This window comes from Chiloscyllium punctatum, chromosome 50, assembly GCF_047496795.1.
Source record: "Chiloscyllium punctatum isolate Juve2018m chromosome 50, sChiPun1.3, whole genome shotgun sequence".
Classification (NCBI taxonomy): Eukaryota; Metazoa; Chordata; class Chondrichthyes; order Orectolobiformes; family Hemiscylliidae; genus Chiloscyllium; species Chiloscyllium punctatum.
In genome coordinates, this window is record NC_092788.1 from 39,088,140 (window position 1) to 39,114,498 (window position 26,359).

General features: G+C 46.2%; 1 long non-coding RNA gene across 1 annotated transcript in view; it reads left to right on the top strand.

Annotated features, from left to right (window-relative positions):
• The window catches only part of LOC140470141 (uncharacterized), a 766,637-nt gene extending 754,774 nt beyond the window's left edge, over positions 1-11,863 (top strand). The window contains exon 10 of the long non-coding RNA XR_011956414.1: positions 11,720-11,863. This is a non-coding gene — a long non-coding RNA (uncharacterized lncRNA). The remainder of the gene's footprint in view (positions 1-11,719) is intronic.
• The last annotated feature ends 14,496 nt before the right edge of the window (positions 11,864-26,359 follow it).

Consider the following 26,359-nt stretch of genomic DNA (forward strand, 5'->3'; position numbering starts at 1 on the left):
CCAGCTCTCCCTTCAGCTCTCCTGAATGTCTAAATATAGACGAATGCAAAGACCTCAGGAATGTGTTTTGCTCTCATTTGTTTCTGAAAGTAAATTGGAGCCATTTTGAATAAATTTATACACTTTACCAGCAGAACTCATGCCTACTCTGTCATTTCCGATTTGTAACCTCTGGGAAATTTGTTACCATCTTCAATGACCGTTATAATGCTCTGCCCACTTCTTTGGAGCCAGGATAAGTCAATTCTAATAATTACCAATAGATTGTATCTGAACAGAATGTCCCCACAACAGTAGGCACTCTGACACTCAGTGCCCATCATTTAAGTTCTTTTTCTTAAACCCCTCATGTGTCTGGCAATCTGGCAATACAATTGGAGATATTTTATACAGTAACCTTTCAGTCTCAATTGCCAGTTCCAGTCCTTGAAGCAGCCAGTAACACGCCATAGTGACTTGAATTCTAACAGCAGCATTGCCTTGGCAGGAGAGATTGAGGAGAATGAAGCTGTCTTCTCTGGACTATCTAAACATGAAACACTTCAAATGAACAAAAATCTTAAAGAGATCAATATGGTAGACACAGCAAGGATGTGTGCCCTGGCTGGTGTGTCTGGAATGAAATAAGTACTAACTGTGATATCTTTACCCAGCATCACCTTTAGCTGCATAAATGTTTAAGATTTATTTGCTGCTCTAATTCCACTCTCTTGATCACTCCCCTTTGTAACTTCTGTAATGTTGGCAACCGTGCAAATTGATAACATTTGTTTCAATCCATCCCAAAACCTCTCTGTATCTGTGTCTCACTTTTGTTCACTGAGACCCTCATTCAATCTGACCTCTTTACAAACCCTGCCCTGATATTCCCTTAGAGGGCTCAGAATAAAATGTTCACAGAATTGTTAATGCAGAAAGGAGGCTGCTTCACTCATCAGCTCTCCAAAGGTAAGAGGGCTGAAAGGTAAAGAAGAGGGGTGTGTGGGGTTGGTGGGATGGGAACTCGGAAGGCAATAGGTAGATGTAGATGGGAGGTAATGGGGAGAGGGTGGGGTGGATAATTGGGAAGGAAGATGGACAGGTGGGACAGTTCAAGAGACCAGTGTCGAGTTGGAGGGTTGGATCTGAGAGAAGGTGGGGGGAGGGGAGATGGGCAAACCTTGATACCGTGTGGTTGAAGGGTCACAAGATGGAAGATAAGGTGTTATTCTTCCAGGCGTCGAGCGGCTGGGATTTGGCAATGGAGGCAGCCCAGAACCTGCATCTCCTTGGTGGAGTGGGAGAGGGCGTTGAAGTGGTCGGCCACAGAGTGGTGGAGTTGTTTGGTGCATGTGTTCCAGAAATGTTCTCTGAATCAAGGTGGCGTCCTGACTCCCCAATGTAGAGGAGACAACATCGAGAGCAAAGGATAAAATAGGTGAGGTGTCTGGACGTGCAGGGAAATCTCTGCTGGATGTGGGAGGATCCTTTGGTGCCATGATTGACGTGATGGGAAGGTGTGGGCATAGGTTTTACACCTCTTGAACTGGCTGTCAAAGGTGCTGGGAGTGGAGGGTGGATTGTCGCAGAGGAAATGGTCTTTGTGGAATGCTGAAATGGGTGGGAAGGGAAATATATCTCTGATGATGCGGTCTGATTGTAGGTGGTGGAACTGGCAGAGGATGATGTATTGTATCTGGGTGGAAGGTGAGGACTGGGGGGTTCTATCCTTGTTGTGGTTGGAGGTGTGGGGTACAAGAGTAGAGGTGCAGGAAGTGGAGGAGATACACTGGAGGGCATTGTTGACCACATGGGAGGGGAAATTGTGAATGCTTGAAAGAGGAGGCAATTTGGTATGTTCTAGAGGGTTCTGCCAGCTTGCATCAAGTTTCACTGGAACACTGCAGTAAGCATGAGACAGAGATGTTGGCCAGGGAACAGTCTTATGTGTTAAAGAGCAGGCAACTGGAAGCTCAGGGTCTTTTTTGCAGCAGAACGTAGATCATCAGCCACCATTTCCACCACCTCCACTGAGATGCTGCCAGACACAGGTTCCTGTCCCCTCCATTAACAGCGATGCACCCTCCCAGCAAGATCATTCTCCACTCCTTTGTATTTCCAAATGTTTCTGTCTCTCTTTGCACTCCATCTCAACCTATTATTTACTCTTTATCCCCTATCTCCTGCAGTCCAAAGATATGCAGGTTCGGTAAATTGGCCAAGCTACATTTCCCGGAGTGTTCTGGGATGCATAGTTTAGGTGCATTAGTCAGGGGAAATGTAGAGTAATAGGGTCGTGCAATGGGTTTGGGTGGGATAATCATCGGAGGCTGGGTGTGAGCTTGTTTGGCTGATGGCCCTGTTTCCACATGGGAGCTGGGAAAATTTAGAATTCCTACAATCGGATCTAAGGAAGGGTCACAGGTACCAGAATGACCCTTGGTGTGTGAAGGAGGTGGAAACGGGAAACGGGAAGTGGCAGCGGAAACCGAATGAAATGTATCAGTTTAGACTGGGAGGGGTTTAATTACACTCTGTACAGGTCGCTAGTCCTGAATTAGAAACTCCTGCTCCCACGTTTGCAGCAAATGGGAAAATGTCTGCGAACCTCAGGCAATGATAGGACCTGGGTTATGGCCACCACCTTTATTGGGGGCAAGGTACAGCGAGGCGCATGGACATGTCCTAATCCTGGGTGGGGGCGGGGCGATTTGAAGAGGAGCATTTACACATCAGACACACACCAGGGAAATATTTGTCTTTAATCTTCATCTTGCACTGACTGTGAGCTTTGTCTTGTGAATTGTTTTTTATGAGATATTAATTGAGAATAATTGAGACCGGGATCTCAAAAGCATGTTTCTACAGTCAGCGGAGTCATCAAGATCTGAATATCATTGGCATTTAACTGTGGAAGGAGAAAGGTTTGTCTGTTCTGTCTGTTGAAAAGTAGCTCATATTTTTAGGTAAAAACAATGTCCTGTGGCCCAACATTTCAACTCCCCTCCCACTCAGCAAGGACATGGAGGTCCTGGGCCTCCTTCACTGCCGCTCCCTCACCACCCGACGCCGCGAGGAAGAACGCCTCATCTTCCGCCTTTGAACACTTCAACCCCAGGGCATCAACGTAGACTTCACCAGTTTCCTCATTTCCCCTTCCCCCATCTCACCCCAGTTCCAAACTTCCAGCTCAGTATTGTCCCCATGACTTGTCCTACCTGCCTATCTTCCTTTCCACCTATCCATTCCACCCTCCTCTCTGACCCATCACCTTCATCATCACCCCACTCACCTATTGTACTCTTTCCTACGTTCTCCCCACCCCCACCCTCCTCTCATTTATCTCTCCACGCTGCAGGCACCCTGTCTCTATTCCCGATGAAGGGCTTTTGCCCGAAACGTCGATTTTACTGCTTCTCGGATGCTGCCTGAACTGCTGTGCTTTTCCAGAACCACCCTATTCCAGACTCTCATATTTTTGTAAAGCAAATAGCAGAAACATGTACAAATTCATGGTTGGATCACCCTTGGGGTATGTGCTCTGTCCTGGGCCGTGCAGCCCAGGAAGGAGATATTGGTCTGAGAGGGAACATAGATTTATCCAAACTACACCTCGCCTCTTTGCAGGAACTGTCATGTTTAGACCCAGTCAACCACTTCATGACTTTCCCCTGTGAATTCCTTACTTTCAATTCCCTGTAAATTTCCCATTAAAATTTCTTATGGACTCAAATTCCAGTAACTTTTCAGGTGGAATTTTACAGATTCTGACAATTATCTGTTCATCCAGAAATTGCTGAAGGCCATGTTGACGCTGAGTGCTGCTTGGCTCAATGAGAATGTTTTGGAGTTGGGTGAAAACAAAGGGAGATGAGACAGGGAGAAGGTGAAGCTGAAACTCAGTTTTAGTTCAAGCCATTCAGAATTTCGCATGGTCCCAATGGGAACAGCCAATTTGTAAGCGACACTGTGGAGTATTTGTTAACAGTTTTTAAAGTATAATATATCAGCTTAAGTAAAGATTGGGGCTATTGATTACAATGGACATGTTTGAAGTGAAGGAAGGTTGAAAGCTCTTTTAAATTCTCTTAATGGGAGTAACTAGCTGAATCGAGAGAGACATTGAGACAGGAACCCTCAGACCCGTGGCGGGCTCCTCTTGTACAATGTGGGAAATAAGGGAAGCTTCTAGTGTCCCTGACGGCTATGTGTGTAGGAAGTGTGTCCATCTGCGCTACTGGGAAACTGCTTTTCAGACCTGGAGCTGTGAGTGGACTCACTGTGGACCGTCTATGACACTGAGAATATTATGGACAGCACGTTTAGTGAGTTTGTCACACTGCAGGTGAGGGTTACACAGGCACAAAGGGAATGGGTGACCATCACATCAAGTTAAAGGCTCAGCAAGGGAATGCAGGAGTCCCCATTGATCATCCCCTTCTCAAACAGATACTGTATACCGGTTGGAATTCTGTTGGGGATGAATGGGTGGGGTGGTCTCTCGGGGAAATCAGCAACAGCCAGGGTCATGACACCACAGATAGCTCTGCTGCACCGAACAGGAGGAAAGACAGTTGCAGGGCTATAGTGACATGGGATCAATGGTCAGAGTAAGGGCAGGTATTTCTGTGGCCACAGGCATGAATCAAGGATGGCATGTTACCTCCCTGGTGCTAGGATCTGTAATAGCATGGAGTGGCTACAGTGAGTTCTGCAGCTGGAGGGTAAATAACCAATGGTTGTGGAACACACAGATACCAACAACATCACGAAACAAAGGGATGAGGGCCTGAAATATGTATAAAGGAAAATCAGAGATATATTAAAATGAAAAGTAATAATGTCAGACTTACACCCAGTGCCATGTGCTAGTGAGAGCAGGAACAAGAGGATAGATCAGCCGAATGTGTGGCTGGAGAAATGGTGTACCAGAGAAGGGTTTAGATTTTCCAGGCACTGCGACCGTTTCTGGGCTAGGTGAGACTTGTACCAGCCTGATTGGTTACCCCTGGGCAGGGCTGGGAGAAATCTCTTGGTTGGGTGATTGCCAGTTCCATTGGTGAGATTGTAACGAGTCTGGCAGGGGATTGGGAGCTAAAGAGTGGCTTAGATGGGCCAGATTCAGGTCAGGGAACGGGAGATAGAGTATTCGTGATGCAGGCAACAGCTCAGAAAGACAAAGGAAAGGAGAATTAAACGAGGATTGAGTCCTCTTCATCCATCAGTCCTGCCATCCCAGGGGTGAGCGTCAACAAAATATGAAGCCTTTTAAATGTCTATGACTCTAAGTGCCTCAGCAAAATCTTGGAAATCTGAAATAAAAACAAAAAAAAATTGCTGGAGATCCTCAGCAGGCCTGGCAGTATCTGAAATGGTGACAGTTGCAGGAAACATTGCAGTTTTGAAGACGTTGTATAATGCCATCCCACAGTGTCCACTACTCCAGGCAAAATGTCCCCAGCCCCTCCTTATGGGTCACATGTTTCAATACTGGCAGCACCCTTGTAAATCTTTTCTGGACTTTTTCAGGTTTCCCAACATCTTTCCTACAGCAGGGATATTAGAATGTAAAGCAGTCTGGGCATTCCAAAAGTGGCTGAGCCTATAAACTCTACAACCGAACCATGATCTCCCAACTCCTATACTCAATGCACTGCCCAATAACAGCTAGCATACCACTGACTGTGTGGAGTTTGTACATTCTCCCCGTGTCTGCGTGTGTTTCCTCCGGGTGCTCCGGTTTCCTCCCACAGTCCAAAGATGTGCAGGTCAGGTGAATTGGCCATGCTAAATTGCCCGTAGTGTTAGGTTAGGGGTAGATGTAGGGGTATGGGTTGGTTGCGCTTCGGCGGGGCGGTGTGGACTTGTTGGGCCGATGGGCCTGTTCCCACACTGTAAGTAATCTAATCTAATCTAATCTAACCAAACACCACCTTCACCGACCTGTCTACATTCAGCCCCACTTTCAAGGCACTATCAAACCACTCTGCACAGTGTATTTGTTCGTCAACACTTCCCAGGAACTTGTTATTATGGCGCTGAGTCCTATCTTCCTGAAATCGGGGAGACTAGAATTGAATGTAGTATTCTAAAACTGGCCTCACCAATGCCCTGTACAGCCACAACGTGACCTCCTAACTCTTATACTCAGTGAGAGAATCCATACAGTGTGGAAGCAGCCCATTCAGCCCATGAGACCTTACCAACCATCGGAATACCATCCCACCTGAACCATGTAACCCAGCATTACCCCCAGTTAATCCACCTAACCTGCACCTCTTTGGATTTTTTGAGGAAACCAGAGCGCCCAGAGGATGCCCATGCAAACACACAGAGGGAGAATGTGCAAACACAACACAGAGTGGAATCGAACTCAGGTCCCTTTATTAATGAGTGCACAGACCAATAAAGGTCAGCGTCCCAAATGCAGTCTTCTGCACCCAGTCTCCCTGAAACTTGACTTGCCAGGAGCTATGAAGTTCTGAGCTCTTCAGAGGGATTGAAAGTGAGGAGGAAAAAACAGGAACAGGGTTGAGTTGTAGATCTATAAAATAACTCTCTGTTCCCCCCTCTCTGTTTCCCTCCCCCTCTGTTCCACTCCCCGTTCTCTGATTCTCCCCTGCCTCTGCCTGTCCTCCCCTGCCCCCATCTCTGTCCTCACCTGTGCGACACTCTCAATCCCCACATCGTCTCTTTCCCCCCACCCTCAGCCCACGCTCTCTGCCTACTCTCCCCTCCCTCTTCCCTAGTTCTGTATACCCCAGCCACAGGGAAAGGACCTTGTCTATTTGCCCTACCCATGACCGGCTGTTTTTATAAATCTCTATCAGGTCACCCCTCAGCCTCCGATGCTGCAGGGAAAACAGCCTATCCAACGCTGGCAACATCCTTGTAATTCTTTTCTGACCCCTTTCAAGTTTGAGAACATCCTTCCGATAAGAAGGAGACCAGAATTGCTGGAATATTTCAAAAGTTGCCTAATCAATGTCCTGTACAGCCACAATATGACATCCCGACACCTATACTACATTCTCTGACCAATAAAGGAAAGCATACCAACTGCCTTCTTCACTAACCTATCCATCTGTGACTCTACTTTCGAGGAACTATGAACCTGCACTCCAAGGTCTCTTTGTTTCGCAACACACCCCAGGAACTTACTATTAACTGCAAAAGTCCTGCTAAGGTTTGCTTTCCTAAAATGCAGCTTCTCACATTTTTGTAAACTGAACGCCTCAGCCCATTCGCCCATCTGATCCAGATCCCATTGTACCCTGAGATAATCTTTTTCACTGTCCACTGCACTGCCAATTTTGGTGTCATCTGCAAACATGCTAACAATCCCTCTTATGTTCACATTGATATAAATGGCAAACAGGAGTGGATTCAGCACCGATCTTTGTGACATTCCATTGGTCACAGGCCTCCAGCCTGAAAATCATCACTCCACCACCACACTCTGTCTTCGACCTTTGAACCAGTTCTATATTCAAATGGCTAGTTCTCCCAGTATTCCATGAGATCTAACCTTACGAACCAATCTCCCATGAGGAACCTTGTCGAATGCCTTACTGAAGTCCATGAAGATCATGTTCACCGCTCTGCCCTCATCAATCCGCTTTGTTACTTCTTCAGTAAACTCAGTCCAGTTCATGAGACATGATTTCCCACGCACAAGGCTTTTATTGATATCCAGGACTTAACTCTGTACATTGGGGTCTGTGTCGCCCAGTTATAGGAGTTAATATTCTGGATAACGTTCACGTACACCAGCTTTGTGTTTGTGACTGTGTATTGAGTCTTGTTAATAACACCAACACAGGTGAGTTCCATTTGAAAGGCAGTCCCTATATCCCTACCTCCTCCCAGCTGCTCTGTCTCCTCCATCCCCACCGTAGACAGTAAGTACGAGGAGCTCATGGAGTTTCCATGTGAGTGAGGTTGAGCAAATCTTCCTTTATTTCCACCAACCCACTATGAAATGGTGGTAGTGTCCTTTCCTCTGGACCAAGAGGATCGGGTTCAGAGTTTGGTAACAGCGGCTTTGAAGAGGCTGATTAGTAAACATGCCCAAGCCACCAGGCAATACTGTCTCCCACCTGTCCCTGCCTGAGTCTCCAAACAGAACCTTCCTGTAGTATCAATCCTGTCAGACTCTCCCATTGCTCAGTTTGTCCAGGATCCCCTCCTGCTGCTGCACTGATCCTGTCCCTCACTGACCTGTCCATCCCCCAGTGTCCTCCACATTCATTCATTGTTTACAATCCCATTATTTCCCGTCCTCAAGCCCAGCCCCCTCCACTCTATTGGGCAGCAGCTGATCTCAATCCTCCAGGCTCCTGTGTGATCTAGAGCATGTTCCATTGGAAAGGAGATCAGTGCACGGGCGCAGTGCTGGCCAGTTGGTGGCGTATGTGCAGGGCAGGTCAGTGCCAGGGAGGGAGGCTGTGGATGTGTGGGATTAATCTGTCATTAGTAGCTCCCTTCCTTCTTTCTTCTGAGGATACGACCCAGGGGAATAGCCCTATGCCTGATATCCTGACGAGTGGTCAAAGTATCAATGGGGGAGCATTTTACAGCAAGTTGTCAGAACTCTTATGAATAGTCAGGATTGTTATGGAAAATGACAACGATGGGCCTCTAATTATAGTTCTAATTTGGTTAATTTTAGTTCAACCAGATATGATTTGGCCAGTGTGTGCAGAATGGCTCTCATCAGAGAATGGGGGTTCTGGGAGATGGGGGGAGGATTCACCAACACCCTGGAGGCTCCAAGTCAAACTCATTGATTTGGTTCTTCATCTGCAGACAGCAGCTCGGAAACTGAATTCAAGGCGAGGAGAGAGATTGTGAGAACTGGGTGTGGAGGAAAGGAGGGACGAGATTGGTTTGGATTTCAGTTAACAAGAGAGAGAAATTGTGAGATTGAGATTTAAAGCTTTGGGGGAACAAGGAAACTACAATTTAAAACTATCATTATCTTATAGAGTTCCATCCTGTATTAAAAATGGTGACTTGTTTTTTTTCTGTTGTAGGGTACGGAAAGGGTGGATTTGCAGATGAGAAATTCAAATTGAACTTCATGTTCTGATCTGATATTTACTTGATCTGTGTCGATCTGAATATCATTGGCTTTTTCATCCGGAAGGAAAGTTGTACATTCTGTCCGTGGGCGAATATTTCAAATCTCAGTGTGACTGGAAAACGTACTGAGACACAGCCAAGTCCATGTTAATGTGCTTTGTGGCTTTGAATGGAGGCTGGTTGTCAGGATTATCTCTGTGGCAACGGCAGTTCAAAAAGTCTAGTTCAATTCAGCACTTTGTGTTTAAACAACACACCCCTCCCCAACACCTCCGTGGCTCAGTCAAGTACTTGACAGGTGTTTCAGTTTCGTTGGGGTTGTCTGTCAGGATTCTCATGTGGAGGAGCGGGTCTTGGAATGGGGTGGACAAATTTAAAAATCACACGACACTAGGTTATCGTCCAACAGGTTTATTAGGAAGCACTAGCTTTCCAAGCACGATGTAATATTTAACTTTCAGGTGCATCTCTATGCTGACAGACTCTTCAGATAAGTACTTCAACAATTAAATAGGCCATATGTTCCCCATGCAATAGGTTTCCTCGAGCAGTGTAAACTGCTATTCTTGCCCTGGGGATAGCTAGCCATTTGTATACCCAGTCAAAATCCCATCAAGCTTTTTGTTGACCTTTGAAGTTTTTCTAATCTCCTAGTTTCTCCTTGGTCTTTGCCTATTTGTATGCCTTCTATTTCAATTTGATAGACTCCCTTATTTCCTTAGACACAAATGGCAGATTATTCCTTTTCCTACAGTCCTTCCTTTTCACTGATATATATAATTTTGCTGTGCACTTTGAAAAATTACTGCCTCATCCTGTTGTAGTCTACTTTGTTTAAGCACAGGATCTTGGGATTGGACTTAATCTTCCCGCTTTCCATCTGTGTTCTAAATTCAACCAGGCTTCTCACAAGTCTTTTATCAGATTACGAGGTGAGGCGTTGTTTCCTGGGTGTTTTGGTTTTCATTGTCAGAGACCTTGCCTTTGTAATAAAGTATAGAATCGATATTCACAACAGAAAATTTTGAATGCCGTGAATGTACTACACAGTCTAAAACCATAAATCACTGTCTCCCCTCAGTTTAAAATTGCAAAATCATTATCTCCTACACACGTCCTCACTATCTAAGTTTGGAATGCTAATCCACCTGACTATCCTGCATTTTCCGAAAATCTCCTTTAGTGAAGATGGTGAGTTTTGGATTCAGTTTTGCAGTCATTACCGTAAGAAGATAAGCACTGGGCACAGGAGAGGCAATGCAGCCCTTCGAACCAGCTCCACCATTTAATACGGTAATGATTGAGCTCACCTCGGTCTCAGCTGGATTTTCCCGCCTGCTCTCTCTCACCCTTCAACTCATTGCAAATTCAACATCTGTATCTCTTCATTAAATTTGCGCATTGCCCTGGCATCCACCGCATTTTGAATAGGGGATTCCACAGATTCACAACACATTGAGACAAGTACATTCTTCCTCATGAGAATAGAATAGAGTCCCTATAGTGCAGAAACAGGGTATTCGTTCATCGATTCCACACCAACCCTATGATGAGCATCCCATTCAGACCCACTCTTTCCTGTAACCCTGCTTTTGCAATGGCTAATGGCTTAACCTGCAAATGTATGGCAATTTAGTATGGCCAATTCACCTATCCTGCACATCTTTGGACTGTGGGAGGAAACTGGAGCACCCAGAAGAAACCCACGCAGACATGGGGAGAGCGTGTAAACTCCACACATTCGCCTATGGCTGGAACCAAACCCAGGTCCCTGAAGCTCTGAGGCAGCAGTGCTATCCACTGAGCCACCTCTGCTACAAATCTACTTGGCCTCATTAACCTCCCCACCCCCAAATTGGTCGAATCTATGTTGCTTATGTCAGAAATCAGGTTATGGAAGCAGATGTCTGAGCAAAACCCAATGACAGCCCATATGTCCTGCGTGTCTGAATGGGGATTCTCTTCACAACAACATCCAGCCCACACTTTCCAGAGATAGGGCTCCAGTGGCTTCATGTCGACTACAACTCACACAATCCCTGAGGCAGGGACTACACGTGTGAGGGGAAACCCGGCACTGCACATGTACACATTGTGGGCCGATTTTGGAGCATGTGCTTTGGGGTTAATAGCGGAAAGTATTTCACACTGTGATTGGCTGGAGGAGGAATGCATCTGCTTGTAGTATTGATCTGTTGGTGCGTTAAAGTGTCATCACACCCATGTGGGACCAAGTTCCATCCCCAACTCATTGTAATGCTTGGAATCGACCAAGGGGAAACACAGAAGGATCTGACCCATTCTCCCAGACTGAAGGTTCCTCTTCTGTCCAGGATCTGCCACCTCCCTTTCTGTTTCCTTTTGTTTCATTCTGCTGTTACATTATTGACTTGCAGCAACTGAAGGGAAAGGAAGTGAACCCAGAAAGGGTGCAGAGTCTAACCAGGGACGGGAAGTGGTGGCATGGATCTGTTTATCAGTAACTCCATGGGAATGGGGAGGGTGTACATTAGGGGTTAGCAGAGTCAGAATGTTGGGAGAGAGTAAGAGGGCTGGAGGGTTACAGCTTTGGGGGGAGAAATGGTAAAAAGATATTCCAGAGAAACTAGAATTGTCTGTTCTGAATTTCTAACCTGTACATATTCCTTTTATACAGGGTGCTAGATGGTGAAGATTTGCAGACTGAAATCTCAAAATCACGTGCAGATAGTGATTAAGTTACACAACATTTGAAGAACCAAAGATGGAGAATCACTCGGCCAAAATCCTGCAACACTCCCCCTCCCAGCATTGTCGGTCTATCTGCGCCAAATGGACTGTGAATGGTTCAAGATGACAGCTCACGACCATCTTCTCAAGGGTAACTAGAGATGAGGAATAATGTTGGCTGAGCCAGTGATGCCCATATCCTGGAAATGGTTTCTATCTCTCGTTGCTGAAACCCAATTGATGTTCCTGCAGGATGATGAGGGGCGCTGAGTGCATTCTCCAGGAGGCAGCACCCTCACATTACCCCTGCCTACACCCACACAGTAACTTAGCAACGTCACTGGAACAAAAGGCAGTGAAGTCCAAGGAGGACTGAGATATAGTTCTTCGAGGTAAAGTCATCAAAGGGGATTGGAATACAGCAGGAACAGGAAACTGAGCGGGATGGTCAGCTGTTTCCCATTGAATGGTGGAGCAGGATCGAAAGGCCGAATGGCCTTCTCCTGCTGCTATCTTCCAGGTATGTATATAGCCATGGAGCCTGGGTAGGAAGAAGTAGGCAGGGCAGGGATTCTCCAGGCGATAACACTTCCACAACAGTTTTCAGTGAGGGATGGTTTGATGGATTTTATTTAACATTTATCTTTAAAGCAAGGTTTTTGAATTTGTTTTTTTAAAGCAAATGTACAAGTTTATTCCACAATAAATACATCGAAAAGAATCGAAACTATCTGCATATAACAGCTTTTAAGATTTCAAATTCACTTGAGAACAAAATCCTGTCTACTCCTGGACACCACCACTTTCCAGTTACTCAAACTCCAGTGAAGTATTCCCTCCCTGTCTGAGCCTTTGGTTTGATTTAACTGCTTTTCAGTCCTCGTTCTGTGAGCTGTGAAGCGTTCTTTTTCCCCATTTCTCATACCCAGAAATGTTATCTCACACAGCTGAGCAACCTTCCCAGCATCAACATCACTATTGCATTATTTTGCTTTTTGTTAACATATAATCACCAGCAGTAGCACACCAGTGTCATCAGTTGAATATTTAGAAATAAAGCCCATTATGGGCAAAGCAAACCATTACAAGTGACAGAGTGGGAACCGACTAAATCAAAGTCGAGTTGGAGGTGAGGGGGCAGCGGTGGAGATAAAGCACTGTATCCCCTGCTGTGCCCATCTCTATCTCAAGGAATCGAGAGCATTGATATACACCACATGCTCCTTCTCCAAGGACACCCTGCTGCGTCGCCTTTATCCTCAATCGTAGAATAGAATCCCTACAGTGCGGTAGGAGAGCATTGGCCCATCAGACTCCACCGATCATCCGAAGAACATCACGCCCACAGCACTCCATCCCTGTAACACTGCATTTCCCATGGCTGATCCACCTAGTCTGCACAATCCTGGACACTGTGGACAATTCAGCATGACTGATCCACCTAAACTGCACAACTTTGGACTGTGGGAGGAAACCAGAGCACCTGGAGGGGACCCACACTGTCCTGGGGAGAATGTGGGAACTCCACACAGTGTGTTGACCAAAGCTGGACTCCAACCTTGTACCTGGTGCTGTGAAGCGATCATAATTTAAATAAAAACAGATGATCATTGCTCATTGTCACATTGCTGTTTGTGGAGACTTACTGCCCAGAGAAACACCCTGAAGTTCATAAAGCGGCAATGTAAGTTCAGTCACCTCCAGCCCAGTTAATGTGATTAACAACAACATCAATACTCCAACAGTGTCATCATGTACAAGGTCCAGTCCTGACTCTGATGAACAGTAACTCCAGAATCAGAGTCCTGCAGTGATGTGTGAACTTTATCCCATAGCAGGTGGATGACCACTTCCCTTTGTGCACTTACTAGTCTCTCAGTCGTGTTGAAGACTGTGCAAATCCCTTGTCACACAGAGAGGTAAACAATTCCTACCCAGTGTTAGGGGGCAGGATGAGTGACTGACTCCATTCTCACACACACAACATCTGAATGTCCTCTCCCCTGTGTGGGCTCACTGGGGTCTCAGGGAGTCAGGATGAATCACTGAATCCCCTCTCACACCCTGACCATCTGAATGGCCTCTCCCCTGTGTGGGCTCACTGGGGTCTCAGGGGGTCAGGATGAATCACTGAATCCCCTCTCACACCCTGACCATCTGAATGGCCTCTCCCCTGTGTGGGCTCACTGGTGTCTCAGAGGGTCAGGATGAATCACTGAATCCCCTCTCACACCCTGACCATCTGATTGGCCTCTCCCCTGTGTGGGCTCACTGGGGTCTCAGCAGGTGGTGCATTTGAGTGAATCTCTCCCCACATTGGCAGCAAGTGAATGACCTTTCCCCAGAGTGAGATTGCTGGCGTTTCAGCAGGTCACTGAGTGAATCCTTTCCTACACACGGAGCAGGTGAATGGACTCTCCCCGGTGGGAATGCTCTGATGTCTCCGCTAGTAAGAGATTTGAATGAATCCTTTGTCACACATGGAGCAGGTGAAGAATCTAAATCCACTGTGCCCTCTCTGGTACCTCAGCAGATTGCAAGATCGAGTAAATCCTTTCCCATACGTGGGGCAGGTGAACGGCCTCTCCCCAGTGTGACTGTGTCGGTGAATGTCCCACTGGGAGCGGTAAGTGAATTCCTAATTATAATTGAGCCCAATCTCATTCTGCTCGGACCAGAACCTGTTCCAGAGAGTGTTGCAGGAAAGGCAGAATGCTCAGCTGCAGCTGGTCACCTGACCAGTCACCAGACCCGAAAGGTTCACTCTCCACAGATGCTGTCAGGCCTGCTGAATCTTTCCAGCAATTTCTGTTTTTGTTTCTGATTTTCCAGCATTTTCAGATGTTTAGTTTTCCTGTACTCATCTTGTCTGTTGCAGTGGAGTTTATTGATGAATTTGGAGGGTTTAGAAAATCGTACGTCAGGACACACATCAGCTGTGATGATCATGAATGGCAGAGCAGGGTTAAGGGGCTAAATGGCCTCTTCCTGTTTTGATGAAAGTTATCCATCTGCAGCTTTTGGTAACATTTCCCCTCACTGCTCACTTCACCTCCATGTCGAACACACTGTTACTGACTGAACAAACCTCCTGTGTTTGAACTAAACCTGCTCATGTTCAGTGGCTCCCTCTACTGCCACCCGGGTTTAACTCTCATCATGGAATGCTGTCTCGTATTACTGCGGGAATGCGCACAAAGGACTAATGCTGGAGTCTGTATTCCCTGGGATCCACAAAGCCCGTTTATTTCCTTCTTCCTCTCTTATTCTGGCTATTGACCTCTTGGTTGCAATCCATTCTCCTGTCATGCTCTTTAACATGCCCATGTGGGTGGACTAGAGGCAGCTGGGATTTAATGAAGGGAAGTGTGGATTACGCAGGTACGAGAAGCTGTGACAGCAAAGTAACGGCAGAGTTTCTCCGTGACCCAGTGAGTGGTGAGGCACCGGAGATTGTGGGGGAGGCAGATTCAATCAGGGATTTGGGAAAACACTCAGAGACTGACCTATCCATCTGATTGTTAACTCGGTTAGATAGACATAAAGCAGAATACACATTTCGATAGCACGTTTGATGACCTGGGGTAAGATATAACATGTTTCCAGTCAATGATTTCAACCTCAAATCTCTGAAAACACAGGCACAAAGCTTCCTATTTGTACCAGGCTGTCTCTCAACCTTCTCTTTTCTTGGGAAAATTGTTTTACGTTGTTTAGCCTTTCCTTGTGATTATAACCTCTGTGTTCCTGTAGAATTTGTGACTGAAACTTTATTTTCCTGATCCTTGTGAGTGATGCCATCAGCAGAAACAGGTCCTGATCTGTTAGGAGTTTTGGTTGGAGTATTTGTATTTACAAATTCATTCTCACCCTCATGTACAGTGTGAAATTGCTGTAAAACAGAATGAGTGGAATGAGTGCAAACCCACAGAAACACAAAGGCAGCGTGTGTACCTGAGCTGAATGAACCTGGCTTGAGGAAAACGTGACGACAATCAATGCTAGTTCGAGTCACACAATCCCTTAGGCACAAAAACAGGCTATTCGGTTCATCGAGTCGGCAACGACCAACTGTCCAACCATACCCCCATAACTCCACATTAACCATGGCTTACCCAACCCACCTAAATTGTACACTACAGACCATGTTAGCATGGCTAATAGAGCAAACCTGCACATCTGTGGGAGGGTCACAGATTACATCCAAATGCTCGGAATTGTGGATGAAGGCGCACAAATACTTTTGGCTGATGCAAATGCTGTATTTTTCAAAATACAATCGGGGGGGAACTGCAACCAGAAAGATTTCCAATTATCTCTAGAGGAAGAGAATTCAAAACTCGAGCCACTGACCCAGGGGGTGCAGTGTAAGTTACAGAGGTCTGGGAACCATCAGAAATGTAACAGGTTGTGAGTAAAGTGAGGGTGAGACAAGGACAAAAAGACAGTCTGTCACATGGGGGAAGGCAGGAGAGATTGAACAGCAGAAATGGTAGTCCCTCAAGGCCACGGGGAATGGCGTTAGAGCTGGGAAAGAAACAAGGAAACAAGGTGTGGAGCTGCCAAAGAAATGCATTGAGAAAATAGATTATAACAACATAGAGGGCAGAGTTCACAGTCTGAAATTGTTGCTCTCATTGGTGAGTACAGAACACCGTAAATCCGGGGTAGTTCTCTGATAGCCAACGCATACAGGATAGGCCAAGTGGCCTCGATTTGTGCTATAACTTTCTGATAATTGTATTGTGACATTTGGAATTCAGGTCAGATGAGCTTTAACTTCTCAAATTGGACTGGAGTTTAATATTCTGGAGAAATGTCAAATAAATCGCATCGATCCCATTCTGCAGACTTTAGTCCATAGCCCTGCATGTTCCAGCATTTCAGTTACATCCATATCCTTTTATTCTAATGTGATGCATGTTACTGCCTCTATCAGCCCATCAGTGAGTTCCTGCTCCCCACCATCTCTGAGGGAAATGAGTTCTCCATTCCCCTTTTTTTCTGAGAATTACCTTCAATCTAAAACCTTCAGTTCCTGACAGCTCTGTTAATGAATGGCTGCTTCCTCTCCACTTTTCCTGGATTCCTCAGCATTTTATAACTTCAATTAAATCTCAGCACATCTTCCTTGGATACACTCCCCACCCCCAGCCTATCCAATCTTTCGTCAGAGCAGAATTTGTCCATTCTGAGTAACAATCTGATCAATCTCGTCTGTACCCTCTCTGGTCAGAACACAACAATCCTGGAATGTGGGGACTAGAAGTGAGTGCAGGACTTTAGCCGTGGTCAGACTAGTGTTCCTGACATTTCCAGTGTCACCTCCGTGTTCTTGTGGTTGTCGCTGACACAAGAAGTATCCTGGTTTTCCCGCATGGAACTGGATGTGCACTCCATGGGACTGGGATTCCCTACCATGTGTTTATTGTTAACTAATCCTAAATTAACTTCAGATTTAAACATAATTATCAGCTACCCACCAATCAACTTCTTTCATTATACTCAAGTCACCTTACTTCTTAAAATCTCTTTAAAATTATTGCTATCTAAACACAACAGGGTTGAATTTGATGAACAATTATTCAGGTGTATTCACTGTTGCAATCACTTTAAGATTATCTTTACCTTCAGCTACATCTGGTGAATTGAACACTGATTGTAATTGTATGAATATCAAATGGACTTGAGCTTTATGATAACTAATCCAGTCTGACATTCTTGTTGATTAATATCTTGGAGAGAACTGTCCTCAGAACTCCAGCTGTGCTTTGACTTCAATCACAACTGGATGTGGATGGATAGAGATCTTAGATCTATTCTGTTGTTTCCCGAATTACTTTGCTCTGTCTATCACTTGCTGCTTATGCTGTTTGGAACACAAGTAGTCCTCTTTGGTAACTTCATCAGGTTAACAGCTCATTTTTAGGTTTTCATGCTGCTGTAACTGACATGCCCTCCTGAATTCTCACAGTTGATTGAGGATTGATCCTCTGGTTTGATGGTAAGAGGTAAATTGGGGGAATATGCTGGGCCGTGATTCTGTAAGTTTTGTTGGCGTACAATTCTACTGCTATTGATGGAAGTAAAGAGCGAAACCCTTACACCGTAGGCCCTATATACAAGAAGCTACATGCAATATCATGAACACTGATAGGCCAAGAAATGAAATGAAAGAGCATCACTGTACAATGATGCAGGATCACAACTGCAGTAAGGGGAGATTAAGAGCCAACTTGACATAGGAGTTGGGAAAGAAGCAGCTGATCAGATTGTCTCATTCATAGTCACAAAGGGAGTCTGTGAGATTATTGTACTGTTGGAGGTGAGGATGGAGGAGGTCAAGAGCCCTTCAAAAGAAACTCATCTGCCTGAGAGTTATGGGATCGAGTTGATTGCCATGCATTTAATAGAAAGCTAATTCAAACTGTTTTTATTCACAAAAGATAACAAAACTGACAGTGTTTCCAATCATCATCAGAAACAAACCCGAGAATACACGGTTCCGAGATGGATGTTAATAGCCCATCAACATTCAAACTCCTGTAATCATTCAGCAAACTTATGCATGATTAATCAGTCCTGATGAACCAGAAAATCACTGTTCACTCTGTGCAGATAGACAGCGATGTAGGGAAGGATTGGCCGAGTGGTATTGTCACTAGACAGTTCATCGAAAGCCCCAGGTAAAGTTCTGGAGAACTGGGTCCAAAGCCTGCTGCAGCAGGTGGGGGAATTTGAATTCAATGAATAACCTCAGGAATTTCAGAATCTTATGGTGACCATTAATCGGTTATCAGAAAAACCCATTTGGTTCACCAATGCCCTTTCAGGAAGAAAGCTGCCATCCTTACCTGGTCTGGCCAACATTGTGACCTCAGACCCACAGTAATGTGGTTGACTCTTACCTGCCCTCTGGGCAATTAGGGATGGGCAGTAAATGCTGCCGGGCCAGTGACATCCTCATCCTGTGAATGAATAAAGGAAAATAAAAGTCTCTACCCAGTGTGAATCTGTACATGTTCAACAATGTTGTGAACATTTCCAAAAATTAGTTCTCTATATACAAAACATTATTATCATTAAAACTGCCAAAATTATTGTTCACTCCTTGGTGTGAGCAAGAGAAAGAATATCCGTCTCCTGTGGTTATGAGTAAATTCCCTGATGTTTCAGCCGGATGGATGCCTGAGGGAATCCCTCTACCCCACACACAGAGCAGGTGAATAGCTTCTCCCCAGTCTGACTGGTTTGTCCAGTTTCCAGGTGGGATAGGTAAATATTTCCTTTCTGGCATTCCCCACATTTCCACAGTCTCTCCCTGGTGTGGCTGCACTGGTGTTTTGCCATTTCAGATAAATGCTGGCAGACAGTTACACACACCATGTAGGTGTGTTACTGCCCAGTCTGAATACTGCTGTTTCCTGTTGAAAATCTTTTGATAATTTGGTTCCAATGATCTGTTAGCGGCCGTGAACCCCCCACCCCCCCACCCCCCCATTCCTGATGAAAGGTTTACGCCTGAAACATCGATTCTCCTGCACCTCACATGCTGCCTGAGTGGCTGTGCTTTTCCAGCACTACAATTTATGACACTGATAAACAGAATGACTGTCAGAGCTGGATGTGGTTTTGCCTGAATCCTTTGACCCAGCCCTTCACAGGATTGGGACATTCAAGGCACGTCTCTATGAAATGGGATGGATTTGCAGATTCCAAACAGGCATTACGTAGTAATTCCTTGCACCAGGATATAGATATCATCGCCCTGATGACGGTGGAAGGAACCAATATTCATTTCCACAATCTGTAAGAAAACATTTCAGGTATTGGTGTGGCTGTAGATGTTCTGAGATATTTACAATCCTGGGTAGACCATCCTGGAGCAGGTGTTCAGTTCGGTGTATCCTAACCGCTCCACCCCCACCAAAAAAAAAACAACAAGCTAGCATAAAGCAGTAAACATTATCTCCTGCTGTGGAAGGACAGCCTGCATTAGTCTGAGAAGGAACACTGAGCAGATTTACCTCAATGATAATTTAACCCCATGAAGGCAAGTGACCAGAGCAAGTCAAGCAAGTCCAAATAAAATGCATTATACCACAAAAAGAGGCCCATCAAATCCAAGCTGGCTCTCTGTAGCAGAATCCCAAATTCTCATGCCCCATCTGTCCCCTACACTCAGCAAGTTCATTTCCCTCAGACCTGTTTTCATTGTTTTTATCAATCATTGATCTTCTCTACTTACATCACCATAACAGGCAGCATGTTCTGCATATTTCCAGCCAATGCAGTCAGCAGGCATACTTGCTAATCTCCCGCTGTCTCAAAACCTTACATCTAATCTTCAGTCTTGTGCCAGCTGAATATCATTGACCTTTTCTTGTGGAAGGAAAGGTGTGCATTCCGTCTGTGAATGATTATTACAAATGTCGGTGTCACTGGAAAAAGTACTCTGTGGTTTATGGTTTTGAATGGAGGCTGTCTATCAGGATTATCTCCAAGACAATAGCACCTCACGTCTATCCCCCTCCACATCAATGAATTTAATACAGGCTGTGATGTCAAACACTTCTTCCACCACCTCTGTGCTCACTTTTACAATCAGGACTCCCGCCCACCTTCCCAGGACCCCTTTGCCAGCCTCCAACACACTCCATCCACCTGGATATCCCGTGCTGGCCTATTCCCTGGCCTAGATGTCTACATTTCCAACTGCCGCTGAGACATTAACTACCTGAACCTGTCTACCCCTCCCCCACTGCAAACTCTCACCATCGTGACGCACAGCGCTCCACTCCCTCTGCTCCAATTCAAGCCTCACCATCAAACCAGCAGATAAAGGGGATGCAGTGGTAGTTTGGCACACTGGCCGCTACAATGCTGAAGTCAGATGCCAACTTGAAGGCAACTCCCCCTTCCGCTCCCTCGACCATGACCCCACCCCTATCACCAAACCATCATCTCCCAGACCATACAGAGCCTCATCACCTCAGGAGCTCTGCCGACCACAGCTTCCAGCCTCATAGTCTGGGAACCCTGCACTGCCCGATTCTAACTCCTTCCCAAGATCCACAAGCCTGACCACCCCAGCCGACCCATTGTCTCATCTCAACCTACCTTGACAATGTCCTATCCCCCCTGTCCAGGATCTCGCCACATATGTTCAAGACACCACCCACGCCCTCCACCTCCTCCAAGACTTCTGTTTCCCTGGCCCCCAACGCCTCATCTTCACCATGGATATCCAATCCCTCTACACCTCCATCTGCCATGACGAGGGCTTCCAAGCCCTCCATTTCTTCCTGTCCCGACGTCCCCAACAGTACCCTTCCACTGACACTCTCATTCGTTTGGCCGAACTGGTCCTCACCCTTAACAATTTCTCATTCAAATCCTCCCACTTCCTCTAGACCAAAGGAGTAGCCATGGGCACCTGTATGAGCCCCAGTTATGCCTGTCTCCTCGTTGGCTACGTAGAACAGTCAATCTTCCATAATTACACCGGCACCACTCCCCACCTCTTCCTCCGCTACATTGATAACTGCATTGGCACCACCACATGCTGCCGTGAGGAGGTTGAGCAATTCATCAACTTCACCAACACATTCCAACCTGACCTTAAATTTACCTGGACCATCTCTGACACCTCCCTCCCCTTCCTGGACCACTACATCTCCATTAATGATGATCGACTTGGCACTGACATTTTTTACAAACCCATCGACTCCCACAGCTACCGGGATTACAACTCTTCCCACACTACCTCCTGCAAAAATGCCATCCCGTATTCCCAATTCCTCCCCCGTATCTGCTCCCAGGAGGACAAGTTCCACCACAGAATACACCAGATGGATTCCTTCTTTAGAGAACACAATTTCCCTTCCTACATGGTTAAAGATGCCCTCCAACCCATTTCGTCCACATCCCGCACCTTTGCCCTCAGACCCCACCCCTCCAACCGTACCAAGGACATAACCCCCGCCCCCCCGCCCCCCGGTGCTCAAGTTCTACCCTACTGACCTTCACATTAACCAAATCATCTGCCGACATTTCTGCCACATCCAAACAGACCCCATCACCAGGGATATATTTCCCTCCCCACCCTTCAGCAAAGACCGTTCCCTCCGTGACTACCTGGTCAGGTCCACGCCCCCCTAAAACCCGCCCTCCCATTCTGGCACTTTCCCTTGCCACCGCAGGAATTGCAAAACCTGCGCCCACACCTTCTCCCTCACCTCCATCCAAGGCCCTAAAGGAACCTTCTACATCCATCAAAGTTTTACCTGCACATCCACCAATATCATTTATTCTATCCGTTGCTCCCGATGCGGTCTCCTCTACATTGGGGAGACTGGGCGCCTCCGAGCAGAGCGCTTTCGGGAACATCTCCAGGACACCCACACCAATCAACCACACCGCCCCGTGGCCCAACATTTCAACTCCCCCTCCCACTCTGCCGAGGACATGGAGGTCCTGGGCCTCCTTCACCACTGCTCCCTCACCACCCGACGCCTGGAGGAAGAATGCCTCATCTACCGCCTCGGAACACTTGAACCCCAGGGCATCAATGTGGACATCAACAGTTTCCTCATTTCCCCTTCCCCCACCTCACCCTAGTTCCAAACTTCCAGCTCAGCACTGTCCCCATGTCTTGTCCTAATTGCCTATTTTCTTTTCCACCTATCCACTCCACCCCCCGACCTATCACCTTCATCCCCGCCCCCCCCCCACTCACCCATTGTACTCTATGCTACTCTCTCCTCACCCCCACCCTCCTCTCACTTATCTCTCCACCCTTCAGGCTCTGTGCCTGTATTCCTGATGAAGGGCTTTTGCCCGAAACGTCGATTTTCCTGCTCCTCGGATATTGCCTGAACTGATCTGCTCTTCCAGCACTACTAATCCAGAATCCCCCCCCCCCCAGTATTTCCCAATCTGGCACCATTCCACGAAATCCCAGAATGTGTAATGCTGCTCGCTTACGATGCCTCTCTTCATTGTGTAAGGTTCCAATGATTTATCTGCTAATCACTCAATGTAGTAAACTGCATTTCCAGCTCACAATCTGATCTCATCTAGACTGGGGAGAGAAAAACAGAACTGGTGACAAACGTGGGTACACCTACATTCTGTCTGCAAGCAAAAAAATACCCTGAACTTCCAGGTTCCTGTCACTGCAACACCCCACTGTGTTCCCATGCCTCCATTTCAGTTTGGTCTGCTGCAGAGCTCCCGCAGAGCACAGAGCAAGTGGGAAGAGCGGTAAGTCATTTCCTGCTGAGACCCCGTGCAATCTTCAATACCCAGTATCGACTTCAATCATTTTAGACCATGTCCACCTTCTTTCACGTTCCGTCCCCACCTACCCATACCAGTCATTGCAAAGGCGGATCGTTTGGCTCGAAAACTTCTCCCCAGATGCACTAGACCTGCTGGTTTTGTTCAGTTATTTCTGCTTTCCTTTGGATAACTTTATTCAGTTCTGATCGCCAGCCTTCAGGACAGTGTGTTTGCACAGGATGGTGGTCAGAGGAGATTTACCAAGGTGGTATCTGAGCTCGACCATTCGAGAAGCGAAAGTGATAGCTGCAGGTGCTGGAGCTCAGAGTCGAGACAGTAGTGCTGGAAAAGCACAGCACGTCAGATAGTATCTGAGGAGCAGGAAAATCGATGCTTTGAGCGCAAGCCACTGCCATTCCATTATCTGCCGATGCCTGGAGGAAGAACGTCTCATATTCCACCTTAGGACTCTCCAACTACAGGGGGTAAATGTGTATTTCAACAGCTTCGTCATTTCACCTACCCCTACATTGTCCCAGTGCAAAGCCTCCAACTAGGCGATGCTCTCTGGAGCCGGCCATCAATCTCCCCCCACCGAACTATCACATTCTCCCTCACCTTCATCCACCTGTCGCTTTCCCAGCTACCTGACAACCAACCCTATTCCCCTCCCTCAACCCCGACTCAAAAGTCTCATTCCTGATGAAGGGGTTATGCCCGAAACATCGATTTTCTTGCGCCTCGGATGCTGCCTGACTTGTTGTGCTTAGAAAGCACTATACTCTTGCCAATGCAAAGATAGATGAGCTAGACTTGGGCTCTTCATCTGAGAGCGGAGAAAGCTGAGAGAGAAATTGATTAACGTGCACATAAAGGGATAGATATGTGCGACAGTAATAAACTTCTTGTGGAAAGGGTTAATGAACAGGGATATAGATAGAAAGCTAGAGAGAGGATGTTCAGGGAAGATTTAGGAAGAATGTTTACATCCTGAGGGTATTGTTTGTCTGTAACTCACTGTTTGAACGTGTGGTAAAGCTAAGGGTCACCAAAACACTTCAGGAGTATTTAGCCGAACACTTGAGTAGCTAGAGCATGCACGGATAAGGACCATGTGCTGGAAAGTGGGGCGAGGATAAACAGATGTTTGATGAAAGACTTGAACACAGTAACTTTGGGTGCAGTAAAATGGAGGCTAGTACAGCTCTGTGGCACAATGAAAGACGTGTTGGACTTCGACTGCATTGTTAAGATTGTGATTCAAAGTTTGTGGGTTTGAGTCCCACCAGAATCGGAGTTTAGTTCAGATGTAAGCTGAATGAATGATTGATCTGCTGATTCATCATCAGTTCCCATCGTCTGGACTTCTCCTCCCTGCCATGACCAGAGAAGATTCCTCACTTTCTGGATGGTGAGTTTTGAGGGAATCATATCACTTGAAACATGATCAGCCCAGAATCGGCTTCACATTCACAATACCCACTGCAGAAGCTCACTGTTTCTAAACACATTTCCCTCCCACAGCTGCAGAGTTTCTCGGTTTATTCATTGTCTTTTTCCCTTTGGGCGACAGGTTGATGTAGATGGGCTTGGAAAAGACATTGAGGTGTTCGGTCAGCCATGATGATAAGAAATGGCAGGGTAGCGCTGGCGAGCGAAATGGCCCCCTCCTATTCCTCTGTGTCTGTGCTGTTTCTGACAGAGGGTTTTAAACAATAACATGATGAGGACCCTGTGAATCTACACCATGGAATACCAAGGTCTTCCCCTTTATCCCACTGTTCTCACAGCTGGAATACACAGCTCCTGTTGTAGCTTTAGATCAGACAGTGGAGGATTCTCCCAGGCGCTCTGTCAGACTGCATGCTCCTTCACACAGGTTTCCAAGTGGGCACATGGAGCAAACGGCCGTGTGGATATTGGGGATTCAGGGACAGATTTCCCCTTTGCCTGGCTACAGTTCTGGCCACGGTAATAATCATGAATTTGGGAAATTCAATATCTTACTCTGGATTCTTATCATTTTACAATTTAAACTGAAATACAATTTACTCTTGCATGACATTCTTATATCTTCAGTATTGATGAAAACTGTGCATCATGTCCTTGGATGTAGCCATGATGAAGATTGATGATGAGTGCAGTATGTTTCATGTTGTCCGTAGGACTTGCAGAAGGAAGTTCGGGAAGTGTTGATGAATCGAATCCTGTGCTAAATTGAAACAGACCGAATGAGAATCCCTGTGACAGCGACAATATAACATTGTCTGTAAACAACGCAGCGATAGACAGAAACCCAGTTTTCAATCGAGTCTATTTTGCGCGTCATTTTTCTGTGTCCCATTTCTGAACCTGATGCTCGAAAAGTCACAGGTCCATGTCAGTTCCTCCACCTCTGCCTAAACTTTAACTTCAGAACCACAGCAAAATTAGAACAGGCGGGTCGAAGGTCCCAGAGGTACAAGTAGGGCACGTTATCGGCTTGCCGCCGGTGGGCTCCAGTGGAGCAACTGATCAGCGCTTGGTCCTTAACAGTGTGTTAAAATGCCACAGTTGTAATTTCAATCCTTATCTAACGCTGGTTTTACTGACGTTGATCAGGAATTATTGGAACATCAGACTGAAGGGTAGTTGAAGAATAATGTCGAATAAATTAGCATCTATTCTAAAACTCCAGTTTCTGATTTGTGGGATTGTTCTGTCTTTGGGAAAGATATCAATTATTAACTGTAAAACTGCACATATTCCCCAGGTGATTGTCCATCTGTGGATCAAGAAACCGAGGTGACATTTTAGCTTGATGACCTTTTTCAAATCTCTGACTGGATTACATTCTTGAAAAGGTCTTAAACTCGTTTCCTATAATCCTGTTTGCTGCAAACTCACACAGCTCATTCAACCGTTCGAAAGGAAGTAGATTCATCTCTTTGGGTAGACTGAATGTTGTCAGTGAATCTGGTAAAGACATGACAAATATTTTTGCTGCTGTGCAGAACAGAGGGTTGCAACAGGAATAAGAACGTGTCTTGTCGCTGGATTTTTCATCAGGAGATCAGTGGATATTAAATGGACTCAGTCCCGTTCCTGGTCATTGTGACCAAATGTTCAAGGCAACAGATGGCAAAGATAATGTTGCTTGACATCGACAGGTCCATTCCTACTCACTAGAGTCACAATTGTTTTACAGATCACATGAGTGGTGGAGATGATGATGCTTATGGCAACCTGAGACAGTGTGGCATTTAATCCCATGTTGTTAGTCTCACTCTATCCCATAAACCAGTTAGCCAGCGGACTGAGCTAA